The sequence below is a fragment of the Ursus americanus genome, chromosome 16 (assembly GCF_024610735.1).
Source record: "Ursus americanus isolate L20-20 chromosome 16, mUrsAme1.1.p, whole genome shotgun sequence".
Classification (NCBI taxonomy): domain Eukaryota; kingdom Metazoa; phylum Chordata; class Mammalia; order Carnivora; family Ursidae; genus Ursus; species Ursus americanus.
Window position 1 is genome coordinate 43,281,114 of NC_142142.1, and position 19,793 is coordinate 43,300,906.

The 19,793-nt window shown below is 40.6% G+C and overlaps 1 protein-coding gene across 6 annotated transcripts in view; it reads left to right on the forward strand.

Moving 5' to 3' along the window:
• CDON (cell adhesion associated, oncogene regulated) overlaps positions 1-19,793 on the forward strand; it is a 98,352-nt gene that overhangs the window by 15,008 nt on the left and 63,551 nt on the right. The gene's annotated exons all lie outside the window — the stretch shown is intronic.

The following is a 19,793-nucleotide window of genomic DNA, read 5'->3' on the forward strand; positions in this document are numbered from 1 at the left end:
ATAAACATATCAGTTGAATACCAGGAAAATAAAATTCACTTTGGGAGAGATGTACTTCATACCTTCCTTACTGACATGTTCTTAGAAGCAAGGGCTCCCTGTTCTTGGAACCTTTTGCTAACTTTTCTCTTGATAATTTCCCCAACAAGTGTTGTCATCTATGGGAAATCCCAGCGCTGTCTAGAACTCTTATATGTATACTCAGTGAGCTTGAATCTTACATCCCTTTAAATTTCTTTTCTTTTGGGCTTAACGTATGGTCAGAACAGATAGACCCTTCCCTGGGATTGGTAGCATTAACGACCACCAGTAAAGTGCCATTTCCAAGTTGTTTCCAGAAAAGAAATAGGATAGGCATGGGATCATCAGATGCAAATATTTGACTTGGAGATGGGCCAGTTATGCACACTATTGTCAGCCCCACCCGGCAACTCCGCTATTTTGTTTCTAGCTGTTGCCCTCAAGTGACTGCTGAAGACGGAGGGTTAGCAGTGAAGGGGGATCCAAAGAATTGCAGGAGTTGTGGAATCAGTTAAGTGTTGAGAATTCCATCTGTTTCTTCTACCCCACAGGTTGGCCTCATTATTGGATTTTTATCACTGGAATCCAGGTTTTCAAGGAAGCACAGTAATTTTTGTAGTGATAACTGAATGTGTTTGCAGGAGAAAACGTTGAGCCACAACTCTGCAAATGCACAGACTTTAAGAAATCCCTTCTGGGGCCTATAACATAGAGGATAAAGCTTGATTGTATTGCATTTATAGAGTTTTCTTAGGGTAGTGGCCTTGGTGGCCATGGAGGTAGGTAGCATTTATAGGATTCTTTTAACTGTTTTGATTTGGGGGACTATGAATCTTATGTTTTGAAACTATAATTCTTGTCCTATTCGCCACTCCCACTCTCAGCTCAGCTTGGTAGGGATGTGTGTGATCAAGGAAATAGCTGTGTGTTTGATTAGTTAACAGAGTGTCTTAACTGAGATGATAATGGCTTGTATTTTGCTAAAAAGGGGTTAGCACTCAAACTTGGAAAACATATGACTTTTTCGAAGGGAAAAATTCTTGTAAACTAATGTTTAAATTATTTTATTTTTATTACTTTAAAATTATTAAAGTATTATTAAATTTAATTATTTTTATTAAATTATTTTTATTACTAATCTCTTAATTATAAACAAAATAAACTAGATGCAAAATTCTTATAAATCTAAAATTCACAAAATAAATACATAACCACAATTGAAACATTTAAAATTCTTAAAAAATTTTTAGATTATCAGTATTGTTTAATAGTAGAAAGATACTTACGCTTATTTTATATTTCACTTGCCTATTTGATTTGGTTCTTTTGATTTGAAGCACATTAATATTTTTCTTTTTTTAATAATGACTTCGTTTTTAACTACCAGCCCAATATTTTGCGGACCATCACTTTGAAAGTGCCTTGTTGTGTATAGTACTGGGAACTCTCAAACCCATTGCATGAAATGTATGGGTGTGTTAATACTTACTTATTGTTGATGAACCAGAGTAATGTGTGATCTTCGTAATAAGTGTTTCATCATGTTGTATAAGGCTGTTTGCTACATCACATGCTTTTCAAGTTTGTCACACTTACGCTGCCATGAGCTAGAAGATAATTCACATCTGCTTTTCTTCTTACCAATTCCAAAACTTTCTTTGTCCCCTGTATCCTGTAACATCACTTGACCTTCACATGTCATAGACTTGATCCAAAAACAAATGCCAGTTGGGCACTGATATTCACTGTCTGGCTGATGACCCACAGTAACTTACGGTAACTGAGATTCAGCAGTACAGAAACAGGGAAATTTCCAAAAAATAATTTTCATGCCTCCAACAGCCTGTCTACAGATTAAAATGGAGAAAGAGAGCTAAAACCTGGTAGGTTTGAGAGTCCCTCTGGAATGAGAAGTGGCTATGGATTCACACTGAAGTCAGTGGACATGAAAACAGATTTGTACTTAAGGCCTTTCTTTTATTCAGGAAGCTGTGTGTAGAAAGGGGTAAGTGTAGGCCTGGGAGTGCCCTGGGTTCAGATATTACCCCTGCCATTTATTAGCTGTAGAATCCTGGGCAGGCTGTCAGAGCTTTCTTTACTGTTACCTCATTTGTAAAACGGAAACAATACCTATCTTTAGGATTGTTGTGAAGATTGGTAATAATGTACGTAAAATCTTTCACCCGTAAACTTAATAAATGGTAGTTGTTGTTATTCTTCGGAATAATTAATCTCATAAGACAGATGTCTGATAAGATGGACAAATAGATACATGTGTTTCCACACAAACCAATTATTCCCTGCATAGTGGAAGCAAGAAGCAAGGGTGGTGTGGAGTATCAGAATTTTTCAGCAAGGTTTTTCATGCTGCATGAAGAGCCCTGCCTCTTTACATCATTTCCAAGGCACCCACCATTACCCCTGGCAGTGTGTCATTGCTCTTTGGTGCTGGGGCAGATAGATGACAGATCTACTGACTGAAACATTTGAGTCTTTCTCTGGGAACTCTGATTTAAATACTTGTACTATCTTTTAAAATCTATAAAGATTTATAAAGGTGAACTTATTTATTTATACAAATAAATTAGCAAGTTGATTTGTCTGATGTTGACAGGGAGTCCACCTCATGTGTATGTGTAAGTTAGCATTGTGGCATTTGGTTTAAAAAATGTGCTTGTTTTCCTTAGATATTTATTTACCAAATTCAGGACTTTAAAAAGTGTTACCAAGAGGTGGGACAGATTGACTTGATAGTTTTTTTGTTTTTGTTTTTGTTTTTTTGGGGGGGTCAGCAAAGCAAGGTTTATTGAGCAACAACAAAGGGATAGTGCAAAGCTCCCAAGGAGGGAGGGGACCCGAGAGGGTTGCCCTTGATAGTTTTAAGGACATTTATAAAATTATTTGTGGTTTGACCCAGTTAACTTGGCCAGTACTCTTTAAGTATATTTGAAATTCCTCCTTGAGAGTTATCTTTCTAAATTTAATAATGCTTTGTGTGGTAGGATTTTGTTTACATGATCTTGACCTTAGAAAAATTCATATCACATTGCAGGAAACATGACTGTGTACAATGAAAACCCTGATATTTTAGTCTGTAATGCCAGTCTCTGTCATAAGTCTATGAAGAGTCTGTCGTTTAAGCTACAGATCCTTACAGCAATCGTAACAGCAGAGACTTCCAGTTTCCTACTGTTGGTCCTATGCCTTTAGAACTTCCAACATGATGACGAATGCTTTGCAGCCCCCACTGGTCATTTCTGTGTGAGCAAAGTAAGGGTGCTTCTGGCGTTGTATGTAGGATCCTGTTCTATTCAGGTTTAAAAGGACTTTTTGATAACGTCTGTTATTTAAACTCTTCTCTTTTCCTGTGGCTTTTAGGTAATGCATCATGTACTTTGTTAGTCATTCGGCTAAAGTACTTTTTTTTTTTTTTTTAAGATTTTATTTCTTTATTTGACAGCCAGCCAGCAAGAGAGGGAACACAAGCAGGGGGGGTGGGAGAGGAGGAAGCAGGCTTCCAGCAGAGCAGGGAGCCCAGTGTGGGGCTCGATCCCAGGGCTCTGGGATCACGCCCTGAGCCGAAGGCAGATGCTTAACGACTGAGCCACCCAGGCGCCCCTCAAGTACCTATTAAATTATATAGCACATAGCTATTAGTTATTGGTTTTTAAAAATTTACATAATAAGACATAAGTGAATATGGGAGTTGGCTTCCATCGAAGACCAAATGAGCTCTTTAAACAGGTCATAGACCTTTGGTGCTGATTCTTTTAAACTGCTGCTTAGTAATGTGAGACCATTCTCATATTATCTCTTTTGGCATACTAGAATGTTTTTAAGCATATTACATTAGTCATTTGTGAAATAACTTCATAATCCCTGGGAAACATTACTGGGTTTCTCTCAATGTGCGTGTATTCCTTTACCAGCATTTACTCAGCATTCATTTTGTGCAAGAAACTTCCTAGGTGTTGGGTAGACAGTGGTGAACAAAGTAGACTTGGTTCGTTTCCTTCATGGAATGGACAAACCAGTCGTCAGTCCAGGTCTGGTGAGATTTTTCTGCATTTATGGGGCCAGTAAATCTCTAGCCTCGTTCTTTTTTTCCCACCGTAGGGAGAGTCAGATGAACTCAAATTCTGCACTTTCTCTTCCAGGACTCCTCCTTGGCTGTAATTTTGACCCAGGGGAAGTCAGACTAAAATGAAAATCAGAGCCATTCCTGAAGAAGGAGAGACGTTTTAAAGCATGAAGTTTTAGAGTGGCGTGTGGAGAGAGTCATGGGAATTTTTTTAGTTGGATGTCGGGGTGTCTGTGTCAGTTTCCTGCCTCTGAAATACCAGTTTCCCAGCAAGGTCTGCAAGTTCGGCCTATGTTGGAGGGGAATGTTACTATGGAAGCGTAGGCATGGCAGTCTAGGACCAGTTGGGTATCTTTGAGTGGCAGAAACCTGTCAATACCAAGGAGATTTAAAAATGCTGCTTTAGGGACATTTGTTGGTTGACATTTAAGATGAAAAGCTACAGGGTGTCTGTGTTTAATGGTCCATTAGGGGGCGCATGATTTAGCCTCTTTTGAAGCCAAATGTATTGAGTTGTTATGGTATATATGTGTAATATAAATATATAATTATAGCATATCATTATATAATTGTGTATAATATATGACACATGATAATATATAATATACATAATATATGCACATAATATATATCCAAATGTATAATATGCAATGTGTATAATATTACATAATATTAAACATACCGATTCAAGACAGTGAAAACTTCGATCTATTGATTAGTTGTTTCTCAACATTGATCTTCAAAGCAGCATAGTTTATAATGAAGATTTTATATGTGGAGTAAAATGAGGAACAACCGACCAAAAGACGTGCAGTCATTGATTCCTAAAGCCAAATTTATTCTGAAACAGTGTTTCGCCTAGCTATTTGTTCTGTTCTAATGAGACAGGGACAGATGACAGTTTTCAATTTTTTTTTTTTTTTAAAGTATTCTTACTTGGCAAACTGCTGGCAAGCTTACGTGGGACATGCAGGCGTTTTGCTTTATTTTTCGGTGTTCCTGGTTATTGACATCCAGATGTCTGGGAACCGCTGCTGTAGATTAAATCTAGCAAATTCTCAGGATGCTGTTGTCCATCCTGGGATATGGCTTCTTTGCGGTTTCTCATGCTAGCTGTGTGTCCATCTGTGAGATTTATGCCCAAGTGTTGATGAGGCATCATTATCAAGAAGGGTTCTCTTCCTTGCACAGCCTCAAGTGGGCTTTTCATCCTTCTCCAGCACAAATGCAAATGCCTCACTTAGTGTTAAGTGCACTTTCATTGTTCCAGGTGCTGAGGTCAGGAGGCAAGCACCTAAAAAGTCTCTCTATATAAAGGCTGCTTTTTAGATGTTTTATTAGGACTGCTGTTGGTTATTTTAATTAGTAGTATGTTTTATGTGCGCCCTGAGGCTGTTCAAGCAAAGAATGTAATTCAAATAAACAAAATAATATCTGATGTTTTGGAACACCCGCACCTGCCATCTGGGCCTCTGCTCTTAAGGTATTCTTACTTAGGTTGGCAGGAAAGCTAGGAAGAGAAAAAGGAGATGATTATGTAGGGTGATGAAATGTTTTAAACGTAAATTCTTGGAAAGCTTGATAACCAAGTTTTTAGCTTGGTAATGCCATTTTCTTCATAAGCAGTGGTTCCTTTTTTAAGATGACTACTGAGTTTTCATGAGAAGACCTATCTTTTCTGTTGTTTTGCACGTTGCTCACGTCTTCCTAACTGTGTTTCCGGGGTCCCGTGAGCACCTTAGAGATAATTTGCCTGTAAAATGCTGGAAAACGTTTGACTGTAAAATGAAAAAATGCTTTCACGGTGCAAGAAAGTTTGCTAGGGTAATTTCTCCAGTTTTTGTGGGTTTTTGTTTTTTTTTTTAACTTGGATATAAAGTAAAGGGGCCACCTCTCCAAGTTGTTATAATGAAATTGTAAACTAGTCTCTGACTTTTTTTTTTCTTTTCAACTTGGCTTTTTTTTTTTTTTTGAGTTAACACAAATACTTTCTTTTCTGTTTGCAAACTGAAGTGAACTCTGTGCATTTGACTTAATTCTGAGAGCTGAAATGGTGTTGATTTTGGATACCTTTGCTGGATTTTCCTGCCATTCCCTCTTGCATTAAGTGCAGTCCTTTTTGGAGTTTGCCAGAGATGAGGCAAAACTTGTGTAAGAGGTGCACCTGAGCTTTTTAAGTGTTTTGTTTTGTTTTTTCACCTAAACACAGCACTTGTAAAATGTTTGTCATAAAGCTGGAAAAAATTACGGAGTTTTTTTCCCTCCCTTAGAGACAGTAGTACCTAAGCCACACTAAATTAGTAAATGTTCTACCTGACTGATATTCTCTAGGAAAAAGAAATGTATCCATTTAGACCACTAACTTATTTTTTTAAAAATATGTTTCACATATAGTTATTGAAATATATTTAAAGATTTTGTAACATTTTAAAAAAATACTATTTTTAAAGTGAGGGCATCTGCCACTTTTTGAAACATTTTTATGCCTCAAAAATATTTTTAAATACTATTGTTTATATGTAATCCTAGAGTTAAAGATGTCAGAGACTTAGGAAATGAGATCATGGTGTCTCTATTGTCTGTTCCACTTCATCGCCCCCCGCCCTTCTTTTTTTCCCCAGCTACCTTGACTCTAAGTACACACTACATTTTCTTTGTGTAAATGGATGAGAAACTGCTTTTTTGTATTTTTTAGGCTGTAGATTCCAACTGCACTTATAATTTGGCTTAGAAAATGGGTCTAATGAAGAGATCTCAGAATATTAAGCTAAGGATACAACCCACAGCACTCTTTTTTCCCCCAAAGATTTTATTTATTTGTCAGAGAGAGAGTGTGTCTGCGCACAAGCAGGGGGAGCGGCAGGCAGAGGGAGAGGGAGAAGCAGGCTCCCCGCTGAGCAGGGAGTCCATGCGGGACTCGATCCTGGGACCCAGGGATCATGACCTGAGCTTAAGGCAGCCGCTTAACCGACTGAGCTACCCAGGCACCCCAACCCACAGCACTCTTAAAATTCCAAGACCCACATTAATTATGTCATTATGTAAAGAATGAACCTACTGTAATGCTCCTGTAAATCTCACCAAAAAAACAAAACAAGACAAAAACCTCATGTTGTTCATAGAAGCCGATGATGACAGGTCTTTCCAAGAAGAGTCCTGCTACAGGGTATGTAGATGTGGCAACATACAAAGTGTATTTGGCAGATGGAAGGTGTGGCTAGTGTTGTGTACATGGGAGACGTTGAGTATAGTGTAATATAAAAGATTTTAAGAAATATGCCAGAACTTACGTATCTAAGTCAGAGTCTGTAAGCTGTGTACTCAATCGCACATTGCTGTTGCTGTGCCAAGAAATTTGGAGCTCTTTGGGAATTATCTTTACTGGTTATAGCAGTGTAAGAAAATTCTTGGTGTCTTTAATTTGTTGGGAAATAGCCATTAATGAATAAATTGGTTGATAATGTTGGAGTTAAGACACTGTAGTGTTGGGGGCACCTGGGTGGCTCAGTCGGTTAAATGTCTGCCTTCAGCTCAGGTCATGATCCCAGCGTCCCAGGATCGAGTCCCGCATTGGACTCCCTGCTCAGTGGGGAGCCTGCTTCTCCCTTTTCCTCTGCTTGTGTTCTCTCTCTCTCTCTCTCAAATAAATAGATAAATAAAATCTTAAAGAAGAGAAAGACACTGTGGTGTTAAAAATCGGGTATAATCATAAGAACATAATAAGAATCAGGTTTATACACTGACACCGAAAATCATTAACAAAGGAATTTCAGAGAAGTTTTGCACCGAGGAGTTATCAGTGGAATAAGTTTTTGTGTCTTCCAAGTTGGGCCAGTTGGCTGTGGTTTCCCCAGTAGTGTACCCGGTGCATGCATGTGTGTGCGTGCGTGCGTATGTGTCTTGGGTGTCAGCGTGTCCTTAAATGGTCTTGACCATCCTGTTTGCTGTCGCCTCCCATAATGTCAAAATGCAGCCACTGCTCTGAAGGCATACGCAGCCTAGCAGAGTTGTTTGGCAAGCTTTGCTTCATTTCTGGAAGACAGTTGGGACCTAATGCTAACGCTGCTTCTTTGGCTCTCCCAGTTGGATTAGAATGACCCGCGATATTGTGCTGTTTGCAAAGATCCCGTGATCTTGATTTCTCTATTTTCTCATTCATCGGGGCATTGTTTCTTGATCATTTCTTTGGCTCTCACTGCCTAGCAAAGTTTTCTGGGATGCAGGTTTTCTTCCTACAGGCCAGTGTGTATTTTTACATATCTATAGACTTAACAGTCCATTTGAGGTGATTAGGTACTGACTACATGGTAATCTGTGATTGACTTGTATGTCCATTTATGAATGTGCTTGAGGAGTCCCATTATCCGTGCACGGCCTCCCTTCCATGGCGCTGTGACAGCTGTGATGAAGCTGTGTCTGACCTAATTCCCATCACCAGTTGAACAAAGCAGGGGCGCCTAAGAAATCTAGATTCCTTCAGTGATTTTATGCAGCCATGGTTGAAGGTGGAATGAGGTCCTTGGAAACCAGGGTCACTGTGTCCCAGGTCTCTAGGAAGCTTCCAGCTCAGCAGGTGGCAGAATATAAAAGTCATTGTGATGCGAGTCCCGTGCTCAGCCAGCATTGACTCAAGTTTATTTGCAGTGTGCACATTTCTCATTTTTTCTTATTTTGCTTTTTCCTAAATGTTTGACCATATACATTAGAATCCATTTCATGGAAATGAGTTTCTCCTTGAGGTTTTATTTCCTTGTTATTAAAATGAAATCTAAACCAAACCCCAAGAGGGCGAGTCTTTCGGAACAGCCAGGGAGAAATTTGTTTCATTTGGTAAGGTCTCAGCAGTGCGCCGAACATAATAACAACTATATTAAATTTATTACCTAACACTTATCTAGAGCCCCTTTTTCAAATGTTTTCGTATTCCTTCTCATCCTTCATCAAAAAACGTTAGCCAAATGTCTGTCTGGATCTTTGTAAGATCAGTCTGTTCAAGTTTAACTAGTTCTTAGCAAACTTAAAAACTTCTGCTCTTAGCTGGCTTTTGTTTCATGGTTACCAAAACTCTGTTATTTTTCTTTTCCCCCCGTGAAGCCAATTCCAGTGGCAACCTTGAAAAATGTACCGAGTGTTGACTTGTGAGCAAGTGCGGACTCTTTGGTGTCTGCAAAATGGTCCTCTTGAAACTTGCTGTATTTTGTCTTTTTAATAATCTCTGCCGAGTCACTCTGTAGAATTTCGCTGTTTGTCTGCAACTGTGTTTTAAAATATTCGTAATGCTCCCGTACAACCCACGGTGGATGCCAGAATTATCTTATCTCCATGATTTTTGGTTTCCTGTGTTCTGGAAGCAGGAAGAAATAGTCTCTTTGAAAGACAGTGGAACAGGAACACTTGACTTTTTTTTTTTTTTAGATGCATAAATATTGTGACTAGAACCTAACTCCATACTTAGACCCCTTCTGTTTGGGTGTGTAATTAGGACCACACTGACTCCTCTGGCCCCTCACTGTTGCCTCTTTCTGCTGGTGACCTCTGACCCCAGTGACCTTTCCTGGGGTTAGTCCTCAGCCCTTTTCATTGTGTTGGAGCCGAAGTGGCTCATGTGGAGTTGATTATTTCTTTGCTCATTTGGCCTTTTTGGTGCCATACCTCCCAAGTCACTTCCATTTTCTGCCTCTGCTTCTGACGGTCCACAGTGAAAGGAACTGCTTGTGCAGCAGCAGGATCAGCTCGTGTGCTTGGCTGACTCGACTGAGACCCGGGGGCCGTGGGGGCAGGGTCGTGAGGTTGTAGGTGTGCACAGTTTTTAAGGAGTCGCTCTGAATGAGGGTGCGATCGTTGTGTGCCCATCAAATGCGCCCTCTGTAGGGCTGCGTTTCATATGGATGGGTCCGAGTTCTGGGGAGGAGAGACTGGCCCAAGTTCCAGATGTGGACCTGGCTGTTTGATGTCCTACCAGCTCTCCATTTAGAAGATTTAGACGTTCCTCCCACTGCCTCTGAGCTACTTGGCAGGTCAGAGCATGCGCGGTTGTCAATTGCACATCACTGCCCTAAGGCATTCTTCCGTTTCTGAAAGGAGGAGAATCACCCCCCTCCGTAGATTAACGTGCTAGAGGGTGTCTCTGTGGCAGCTGGACTCATGATGGCACTTTGCTGCTTTTCCTCACCCTCCTCCTGCCCATTCCACTCCTGCAGTGAAATCACTGAAAGATGTGTGCCAGCTGTTGCTCTCGTTTTCTGAGTGTGAGGACTGCTGCGGATCAAAGGCTCGAGTGATCACGAAGGAGTCAACAGGGAAGGAATGTGTCCGATGACCTTAAACTGCGTGTTCTGTGCAGCTGAGGAATTATCGAACTCTCCATCTGAAACTAATGATGTTCTCTATGTTGGCTAATTGAATTTAAGAAAAAAAAGGTAGATGCGTATGAAACTCAGTGACATTTTGAAACTTATTTTTAAGAAATCTGAGGGCTCATCCCTGGTTCATCCCCCTTTTCTTTTTTGTTTTAAAAGTTTTTATTAATGGTATTGATCACGTGGATTATTTTGAATGAGGCGTTGCCACGCCTTCCAATGCGGTGGATTTTTTAAGGGTCCTCCCCTCCTCAGAAGGGAGCAACAGTTTCGTCCATCTGTTATTGTCCCCTGAAAGCTCTAAAGCACTTCAGGCTTCTTTCTGCTCGCCTCCTCGATCTCTTTCTTAGAGTTCCCCTTATGGCCAACTCAACTCATTCTCTCTGCGCCTTACGGGACACACTCCCCATTCCCTGCTGCCATCAAAACAGCGACGACAAGCCATGGAAAGCCCTGCTGTTTCTCGTGTATTTCCTGCACGTCACGCACTCACTTGTCCAAGTAGAAATCTGGACAGCAGCCGTGTTCCTTTATTTGAGGTCAGAGCAGTGGGGAGACAGAGGTGGACGGTGATAAATTCCAAAGACGTCTAAGAGATCGTTTCTTTCCCAGTCCAGATCATTCACTATCCCAAGTCCTATCAGTGCCACCTTTTAAGAACATCTGGTAAATATGTCCATGTCTTTAAAAATTTTTTGTAATCTTTCAAGTCTATCCTCTGCTATTTCTCTAGTACAGGCCTGCATCCTCTTTCCCCGGCCTTCTAACCTCCATTCCTCTCCTCGGCCATGCTCCACATGGCAGCATAAATGATTTTTTCAAAGGCACAAGTCAGATCTTGTCCCTTGCCTGCTTAAAAGCCATTAATACTCCCCTCTCAGGATAAAAGCCAAAACGCTGACCTGATTTATATTGTTCGGTGTGCTGTAGCTTCTGCTCCCCTGTGCCGCCTTGCCCCCCACCCCTTATTTTCCTCCTCGTACTCGGCTCCGCAGCCATACCTCCTTGCTCCTTCTAATTCTGTGCACACATAGCTCCTTCTGTTTGGACTGCAGCCTCCCCTTGCTGTTCTCCCTCCCTTCCTCCCTCCTGCCCCCCAGACTCATCCATTCACATTCACCTGATCATTGTTTCCAAGAGAAGTCTTCTTCAACCTTCTAAGTCCGGGGGAAGTGACCCTTCTGTTTCCTGTAACACTTGTGCCTCATTCTGTGGCTCGCCCATCCCCCCTCCCTTAACTACTTTAATTCTTGATAACGTTTATCTCCTAAAAGCATTGCCTCTTTTTTTTTTTGTTTCTTCCTTTTTTTTTTTATTTTAATGATTTTTTTATTATATTATGTTAGTCACCATACAGTACATCCCCGGTTTCCGATGTAAGGCTCGATGATTCATTAGTTGTGTATAACACCCAGTGCACCATGCAATACATGCCCTCCTTACTACCCATCACCGATCTATCCATTCCCCCACCCCCCTCCCCTCTAAAGTCCTCAGTTTGTTTCTCATAGTCCATAGTCTCTCATGTTTCATTCCCCCTTCTGATTACCCCCCCTTTCTTTATCCCTTTCTTCCCCTACTGATCATCCTAGTTCTTATGTTCCATAGATGAGAGAAATCATATGATAGTTGTCTTTCTCTGCTTGACTTATTTCAGTTAGCATTATCTCCTCCAGTGCCGTCCATGTTGCAGCAAATGTTGAGAACTCGTACTTATAAAAGCATTGCCTCTTAGTGCAAACCATTTCCATTGATTTTGGTGGGAAAAAGTCATGATGTATGCCATCCTGGTCCAAGATAGCCACAGTCTTCACAGATAGAAAAGCAAGTCAGCTGAGCAATAAAAACAATTGGGAAACAAACACGTTGTAGAGGTGATAAACAGTATTTTGAAAGTAAACGCAGCATGTTCTTAAATACGGTGCAGTGAAGTTACTATGCTCAACTAAGGAAGAGAGGACTTGAGGCTGGTGGCAGGTGCGGGGGGCCGTGAGGAAGTCCTCCCCCCACGATGGTGGAGAGGCAGGAAAATCGTGTTCAGACAGCAGGTCCTCTTAAGGAGTGATCTGCATTCACATTGAACTGAAACAGAGTTAACAGGGGAGTGGTCCCCAGCTCATAGGAACGGTGCACAGAGCGCAGAGAGGTTAGCAGAAAACACTCCCCGTCCTCCCACTCACTTGGCATCTGTACACAGAACACAGTGTTTTTGTTCATCCAGATATAATAGGCCATTCCAATTCTCCTGGATGAGACTTCCTGACTAAAAATCGTGGGGTCATGGACACTGGTGGGTGTATCTTTGCCCGAAGCTGTAATATCAAAGTACTGCTCTTTTTGTTTCTGATTGAAAAAGTTGTGACGCCAAATAAAGAAAAACCATCCCAAAAGTGGTGATTGCGGGAGCCCCTGTGGCCAAAAGGCTAGTCATTCTGTTAGGTGAGCGTGTGTCTGGGTGCTTTCCTTAGTTGTCCCTTCCCTCACCTGAGCACGAGCCGCAGGGAGACAGACGTCCTGTCTATGGCTGAGTGCCCAGCAGAGCCTGATGCCTACAAGATAGATTCCTCTGAATATATTTCACACTCCCGTTGCACTGGTGATACTTTATTCCAAAGCTAATTATATTCATGCCCTCTTTTCTCATTTAGACCACAATATCCTTTAGTTCAGGAATTACGCCTACCTCATCTTTCTTAATCTTTGTACCCCCCGTAGGTTCTTGCCCAGAGTAGATGCCCTGTATATGGAATTAATTGCCTGAGTATTTTCTAGAAAAAGTAGGGTTGTTTGAGAAGTCCGTGCAGAAAACAAGTTAACTTCTTAGCTAAATTATTCAAATAGTCAGAATGAAGAAGACTTTTATAGGAGATTTATAATTTGATGTGATTAAGGTCAAGGTACCTCAGTGAGTTAAAAAAAAATTATATGTTTGACTTCCCTCATTGAAATTGTGCTGAATTAATCTTGAGAGCACTTACTTCAAAATTTTTAAGTAGACATGTTCTATTTTTTCTTTTGTTTAGTTACTGCAGAAGACTCGTTTAAATCAACAGGAGAAATAGCATGTTATGGAATAGATTATTTGAAAATAAAGGCCAATCTTTTGTTTTTAAAGAAGGAAATTATTGTGTCATGCAGAATAAGATCGTTTTAAAAAAGGAAACTTAAAGAATTTTCTTTTCTGAAGACATACATGGATCCCAAGCGGAGTTTTTGTTCACAGGTTAATCACAGTTATTCCCTAAACCTGAAAGAAAACTATAAGAAAGTTTGATATAGGAGTCTAGGGAGGGGGATAATTCAGAGAGACAGCTTTGATCGTCCTTAGGAAAGCAAAGGCATTGCTTCAAAAACAAAGGAATCAAATCTAGAAATTCAGGAAAGACTTTTCCCCGAAGGATTATTCTGGCAGCCTGTTGAAAAGAGGTTATAAAAGCAGTAAGTTCACAACCTGAACAATAAGTTAAGTAAATGTTAGGGAAGTATTCCCTTTCTTATTCTAAGACTAGCCATACCCTTAGCTTGCTTTTGCCAACAGAAATGCTGCTAAGCCTGGGCTGGCACTCAAATACAGTGTTTTACAAGACAAATTGTCTTGCATGTGGATGGGAAAGAGAGCTTAAAGGAAGCCCTCTAACTTAGGACATAAACAGTCATCTTTAGGAACATCAGGCTAGGACTCAGGGAGCAGCACTCATCCCATGCAAAAGTGGGGAGCCCTCCAGGGATTTTTATAGCATTGAGGAAAGAGTTGTCCCCTGATTTGTAGGTTTAATGGGATGCTATGCTTAGCTGTTCTGTTTTGTTTGGGGGTTTTTGTACCCTATAGTCTTTTCCCTAGAGAGATTGTACCACCCGCCCCAGCTTCGGAGCGTCTTCTCTCTCTCTCTCTCTTTTTTTTTTTTTTTTTTAAGATTTTATTTATTTATTTGACAGAGACAGCCAGCGAGAGAGGGAACACAAGCAGGGGGAGTGGGAGAGGAAGAAGCAGGATCCTAGCGGAGGAGCCTGATGTGGGGCTCGATCCCAGAACGCCGGGATCACACTCTGAGCCGAAGGCAGACGCTTAAGGACTGCGCCACCCAGGCGCCCCCGGAGTATCTTCTCACTTAAATCTGCCACTCGGAACTGTAATGAAAATAATAGAATTATGTGGGCCATTGACTTCTTCTGAAGATAGGAAGCAGGTGGAAGAACTTCCTCAGGGTCCTGTTAATTTCTTCTGAGACCAGTGAGTTGGATAAGCTTCAGGAGTTGTGATTTTCACATAGGGAATTGATCATGTCTTTGCTAAAGTCCAATAGTAAGGCAAGAACAAACCCAATTTAAAATCCAGTGCCTTGAGTTATTTGATTACCTCTAGTAGTTTAGGGAAGTAGAGGTGCTTAAATGCTTTATGGACAAGGGGCGCTTGGGTGGCTCACTCAGTTAAGCATCTGCCTTTGGTTCAGGTCATGATCCCAAAGTCCTGGGATCAAGCCCCGAGTTGTGGGCTCCCTGCTTAGCAGGGAGTTTGCTTCTCCCTCTCCCTCTATGCGCACTCTCTCTCTCTCTAAAATAAATAAATAAAATCTTTTAAAAAATGCTTTATGGACGAGAAAAGCAGTAGGGAAGGGAGAATTAAGTTTTGAAATAAATGGTAATTTACTATTTTGAATGCCAGCAAATATTGCCAGAAAGTGTCTGTCAGCAGTTTTCGCATACAAATTTATTTTTAGAGAAATGCATGTTATAAATTAAAATCACCCAGTATAACAACAGTGACCCTGCATCCTACTTTACAGTAAATTTTGGGTAAAAAGCAGAGATTTTTGTATCTGTCGTGTTTTTTGTAATTGAAAGTTTAGAAATTAACAAGGGTTGATAAATGTGGTCCACAATGTCCATTCCTTTTACTTTTTTTGTAGTTACTTTTTTTTTTTTTTTTTAAGATTTTATTTATTTATTTGACAGAGAGAGACAGCCAGCGAGAGAGGGAACACAAGCAGGGGGGGTGGGAGAGAAAGAAGCAGGCTCGCAGCAGAGCAGGGAGCCCTATGCGGGGCTCGATCCCAGGACGCCAGGATCATGACAGACGCTTAACGACTGAGCCACCCAGGTGCCCCTTTTGTAGTTACTTTTTTAAAAAAAAGATTTATTTATTTTAGAGAGAGTGTGCATGGTGGGGCAGGGAAGAGAAGGGGCAGAGGGAGAGAGAGAGAGAGAGAATCTTAAGCAGACTCTGTGCTGAGCATGGAGCCTGACATGGGGCTTGATCTCCGGATCCTGAGATCATGACTTGAGCCAAAACCAAGAGTCAGACGCTTAACCGACTGAGCCACCCAGGCAGGCTCCTTTTGTTGTAGTTATTATTATGTAAATTTAGCAGATTGTTTTTTAAAAGTCCCTAACAGATTAAACAGTAAATGTTGCTCTGTGCCTTATCAAATATTTGAATTAATTGCTCAAATTCCTGTGTGACATCCATGCTTTACTCACCACAGGGTAGGGATGTAAACCATACTATGCGGATGGTGGTTATTGGGGATAGGTTGTACGTTATTGCCTTGTTTGGGAAAACTACTTGTCAGTATATATGTTAAGAGTATTAAAAATGTTTATGTTGGGGCCCATGGGTGGCTCAGTCAGTGAAGCATCCGACTCTTGATTTTGACTCAGGTCGTGATCTCAGGGTTCGGGGATCGAACCTCACGTTGGGCTCCGTGCTCAGCAGGGAATCTACTTCTCTCTCTCTCCCTCTAAAATAAACAAATAAAATCTTTTAAAAAGTTTGTGTTCCTTGACTCAGTAATCCACTTAAAAAAAAAAATCTATCCTGAAGACGGAAGTAGAAGAGTGGTAAAGATTTATGGACAAAGATATTCATAACAGCATTATCTGTAATAGCAAGATAAATATACATAGCTACACACACGTATTAAAAAAAGAAGCCTAATTACCCAAAAGGGAGTGGCTAAGTAAGTTAAAGTACATCTATTCAGTGAAGTATCTATAGCTGTTATAGATTGTGTTTATGAATTATTTAATGAGCAAAGATGTTCATTAGATAAAAAATGAATAAAGCAGGATTTAAAACCATATTGCATATATGTTTAGTCTAAGTTATGTACATATACACGTATGAAAAAGATTAGAAGGAAATGCATCAAAATATTGATACGTTATCTTTAGGTGGTAGAATTGTGTTTACTTTTGTTCTGTGCTGAATGTGTAGGGGTTTTTTTGTCAATGAATATTTGTGGAGACTGTTAAGAATTTTTTACTTGTAACATATTCATTGTAGAATATATGAAGAAAACTTGAATATTTTATTTAAAATATCATCTGGTATGTTAACCACATTGGATGCTTTAAAAAAAAAAGATTTTATTTATTTGTCAGAGAACACAAGCAGGGGGAGCGGCAGGTAGAGGGAGAAGCAGGCTCCCTGCTGAGCAAGGAGCCTGATGTGGGGCTCGATCCCAGGACCCTGGGATCATGACCTGAGCCAAAGGCAGACGCTCCACTGACTGAGCCACCTAGGTGTCCCTAAAAAAAATTTTTAAATGGGAAAAACACTGAAGTTTAAAACATGACATTGTAATTTAAATCAGAATTCGATTGCATCTGATATGATTTAGATCAGAATTCTGTTTTTAATTTTTGCATGAAAATATTTGGATGTTATGTACACTAGAACAGAGGTTAAACAGCCTTTGGCAAGTGGTGTGCCAAAAATGATGTGTGGTGGAGTGGGTGGTTGTGATCCTACCGTGGACCTTTTCTCTGCTGCCCACTGTTTCCAGATCAGGAGAGAGGATAAGAGGAGGATGGGTTAACAATTTCTGTGCAGAGGAAATGAAGGCTGTTGTCTCCCTTGCCAAGGTAAACTTCTGTAGGAAAGAAAAGTAAGGAAAGTAACATACATGTTAAGACCACTGGCCTGTTTGTAAGAAGGTGATAGGAGCCTCGTTCAGTGGCGGTAAACTTGGCCAAACACACGCAATTGTTCATTTGGTAGAGCAATGCAGGGGAAATAAGTAAATATTTACATTATATATAAATATAAATATAGTTGTTGTTTTCCAATAACTTCTTAGATCAATACAGTAATGCTAATATTAAATTTTGTTGTTTTTCGCTTTTTTTTTTTTTGTTTTTGGACAAAGCTAGTACTTTTGGAAGCAACATAGCATTAAACAGTTTTCCAACAGTGCTAATGGATATATTCTGCTTTCTACGTCATCTCGCCTTCCTTGTGGGCAGCAGTGTTTATTTGTGAGATCAGACCTAAGGGACTATTGGTGGGGGTCAAATGTAATTTCAGGCCACCTGACTCCTGTTGCAATAGAATCCAGGTCCTTGTTCTCGTTATCACAGTTCTTTAACAAACGCATCGAGCTTTCCTTGGGTAAGTATAAACGAAGTCAATAAATATTTATGTTACGGTCCTAAGTTCTTTCCAGCCTCCAAAATCAACTGACAGCATGTTGCAAGGAACCTAATAGAAAGATAGAATTCATACAGGATGGTCCTGTGGGATCATTTAGGTAGCTATAATGAGCTGTGAAGTTTTAAAGGACAGCTAAAGTAACTCAGTGAATCGCGTGCTGGGGTTAAAGTTGACTCTGGTATTTGTTTCACTGCTTTTTAATAAATAAATAGTCGAGGAAAGATTTGGCAAAAGGAAGAATGCCCCTCCTTGTCCTCATTCTCTCAGGACAGCGGCTTCTGTTAACAAGTTATTTGAATGTTTGCTTTGCCTTGACCGCTTACCAGTGGTGTGTCAGTCCTTGCCCTTGAACCAAGTGAGAATTCAAATAAACCAAAAAAAAGTTGCACACAGCTGGTCTCTTCCGCCAATGAGTGATACCAGAATATCCTCTCCCACTTTTTAAAAGAGGTCGGCAAGGGGCGCCTGGGTGGCACAGCGGTTAAGCGTCTGCCTTCGGCTCAGGGCGTGATCCCAGCGTTATGGGATTGAGCCCCACATCAGGCTCCTCTGCTGGGAGCCTGCCTTCTTCCTCTCCCACTCCCCCTGCTTGTGTTCCCTCTCTCGCTGGCTGTCTCTATCTCTGTCGAATAAATAAATAAAATCTTTAAAAAAAATAAAAAAATAAAAAAAAAATAAAAGAGGTCGGCAAGAAGAAACTTAAAAGGCAGTCCGTGATCTGATGATCTGTGATCTAGATAAACTTGAGTTGGCAACTCGCAGAGTCAGAGTGCATGGCATAGAGAAGGGAGCAGATCCCGGGAGACATCATTCGATTTATAAATAAGAAGTATGCCTTGCTTTGTATTTCTGCCCAGTCTTATCAGTGGTTAGAATTAACCTTTGCATAAGTGAATATGTGCATAAAGTTCCCATTTCTAAAACGTCCTTCATGTAGCTCTTAAGTTATATTTTGTCGTATTCCATAGTCACGGATTCTGTGGCCAGCCCTGGCCACGTAGGAATGGGGGGGGAGAATTTGCAGACATAATAACCGCTCTTTGGATCCCCAGCCTAGCAGGGTGCCTGGCATATAGTAGGCACTTATTATATATAATTTTTGCTGATGTTAAAAACATGTATATGAGTGAATAATCGAATGAAGGAATAAAAACATATAGCGAGAATATGCCGAAGTCGCGTGAGATGACAGGTTTCATGAAATACTACTCTCTAAGGTACTTTTGGGAATTCCATTATAGGAAGGTATTCCTTTCATTTTGAAAAATGTCTCTTCAGTGCCTGTTTTCGGCTAGCTATTAGAATTTACGGTGTTCAATATGAGAGCATTCTTGCTTTCAAGGAGGACATAGTTACGTAACCAGATGCACTGCAGAACAGAGTGATGAGTGCAGTGGCAGACGTGTGTCTAAGGCATGGAGGCAGCACAGAGGAGGGATGGACCATATCTGGAGGGTGGCATGGACTTTGTTAATTTCAGTCATTTTATTTATCATGCGTATTGTCCAGTCCCACTAGAATAGAAGGGATACGTTTTTGCCTGTGTCACTTATTCCTATTTATATATTTTTAAATTGCTCTGTCCGTAGCTTCTAGAATAGTACCTGGCATGTAGTAAGCATTCCATAAGCATAATTGCATGAATGAATGATTTTCGATAGATATTGCTAAATTCCCCCCCAAAAAATTTGCTGAATATATTTCCACCAATAGTAGATGATAGCGATTTTTACCCACGTTCTTTACCAGTGCTGGGTTTTGTGAAGCTCTCTTTAGATTTAGCCAAATGTGCTGCACTGTCTCTACATTCAAGAAACGCAGGAATGAGCGAGCCTCCCCTTGACTGCTACATGTCTCCAGCAATTCGCCCTATATTCCTGCTGCCCTTTTATAGCAAAGC